Raw genomic sequence first — 2,097 nt, forward strand, 5'->3', positions numbered from 1 at the left:
AAATTATTATTTTGCACGCCTAGCCCAAATCAGCACAACTTTCAGATTTTCGGATTTCACACAAACAGAAGTTTGTACTATCTCAACAAATCTTAAGTTGTAAATTTTGGTTCTGAATTGGACTTTTTTAAATAATCCTTTACGGTATAATTGAGCACAACTTTGGTTTTCCGAAAAAGAACACGGTATTTCTGGCCCGGAAGTTTTTTGTTTGAATTAATTTAGGCTCGAAATTTGATTTTTTCAAATAGTTTGCGGCACGATACCGCACAACCCCAGCACAATTTTTGGTTTTCAAAAAAACAAAATGACGTTGCCAACTTCTTGGATATTGGATTCGGCTGGTTATTCGATTTCGATTATCTCAGCTGGAAAATCTAGGGGTATCCTTCAACTTATACTGTAATAACCCAGTAGGCACAAAATTTGACGTCTTAACGACTTTCTATATATATGCCGTTAAAGTATCTTTATAATATCGTCAAGACGTTCCATAATCTGACGATGTCTTTACGATATCGTCAAGATACCGTAACGACATGGACATAGGATGTCCTTAAGTTATCGTAACGATGTCAGGAAGACATCGCTAAATTTTGTGTCCACTGGGAAGGTTAGTATTGCTACAAAAAACATCAGACAGTCGTATATTACATAAATTAGGATCGATTGAGGTTACGAATATATAATATTGCGGTTTTTATATTATGCATGGCTCTATTTTGGGAAATTTTGCACTTATTTAATGAAATACCTTCTGTTTGAACTTTATCATTTTTTCTGCATAAAATGTATGCTAACATTAGATATATTTATAATATACCTTTTCTTTACATTTGTTTCCCAAAGTATTATTTAAATCACATTTATTAACATTTGTAATGGGATTCTACAATACAAAAGGCCGACACTTGACAGGAACTCAGGAACATGATCGAAGAATACACGGTCTAGCCACACGCAACTGAAAAAAAGTTAACCAATAGGAAGCAAATCCACTACAGCTAGCCATATTGGAAAAAAGTGAAAACGGAGTACCTCCGTTTGGGCTGAACGAACAAATTTGTTAGGGAATGAATTATTATAATCTATGATTAAGCGACTAATGAAGCGATTTGATGAGGCAAAACTTAAAAATAATTGTTACTTTTGTTACTATGATGCCTCAAATATGGGTCTGTCGCGATATATCAGAATGATCATATTTAACGAGAAGTTGGAAATGGGTAGGGATTTGACCACCATTATTTTTTTTACTGGTCATAGAGGTGCCTTCCCGCCCCCACGGAATGTTGAAAAATGGCAGGGTTTTGACAAAATTATTTTTGTGACCTTTCAAAGGCTTATTGGCCGTTTGGATGTTTAAAAGCAGCTAAACGGTTAGTTAAATATAATCATTCCGATATCGTGAAATACGCAAAATATGTTTAACATGACTTGTCAATAGACCTTTTCATTTCAATTCGAAAATAGATAGTGCACATGCGTAGCCGCCATGGCAGTTCCCGCGAATTCAAAAGTTTCGGCCGTACTCTGTAAAATGTATGTAAATTGAGAGTTTCTTTTTTAATGTGATAATTTTGTATTTAGTGAAAATTGAAAGAATAATAGTGTAAAGTATCTCAAAAGTGATTAATACGAAAAAATCTATTGTATGGAAAGTGAGTGCAAGCAAAGATATTAGATGTTTGGGGCAAGATTTGTTGGTTATGATTTCCATAGCGTGAGTTGCTCTAAGTGTATGGCGTGCGAACACAAGAAACATGAGTGCAAAAGTACCATTCCCTGCAATAATTTTGAATGAAAAAGATGTGCCAGGAGCACAATTAGTGCCAAATTTAAGTGTAGAAGGGCACAGCAGTGCACTACTAAGAAGATGGTTGCAGTGTCCGAAGCAACCAACTGATGGAAAAAAGAACGAGTTAGTGGCAAGGTGAGGTTATGTTTTGGTAAACATACTTTGTTTGTGCTTTTTTGTCAAATTATCTTAGTACTTTAACGATGATAAATTTACAAATAATAAGTATTTCCTATAAAATTTACTTTTTGCTTTTAATTTCTCTTTTTGTGTTGAAAAGTCAATCGAAATCTGCATAT

At 34.3% G+C, this 2,097-nt stretch overlaps 1 protein-coding gene across 2 annotated transcripts in view; it reads right to left on the reverse strand.

Moving 5' to 3' along the window:
- The window catches only part of LOC117176008 (mucolipin-3-like), a 203,024-nt gene extending 202,059 nt beyond the window's left edge, over positions 1–965 (reverse strand). The window contains exon 1 of one of the 2 annotated variants that reach the window (XM_033365951.1): positions 824–965. The gene's annotated coding sequence lies outside the window, so the exon portion shown is untranslated. Of the gene's footprint in view, positions 1–754 lie in introns of both variants that reach the window. The other variant, XM_033365952.1, reaches the window with a different exon arrangement.
- Between the last annotated feature and the right edge of the window lie 1,132 nt (positions 966–2,097).

Source organism: Belonocnema kinseyi, chromosome 7 (genome assembly GCF_010883055.1).
Source record: "Belonocnema kinseyi isolate 2016_QV_RU_SX_M_011 chromosome 7, B_treatae_v1, whole genome shotgun sequence".
NCBI lineage: Eukaryota > Metazoa > Arthropoda > Insecta > Hymenoptera > Cynipidae > Belonocnema > Belonocnema kinseyi.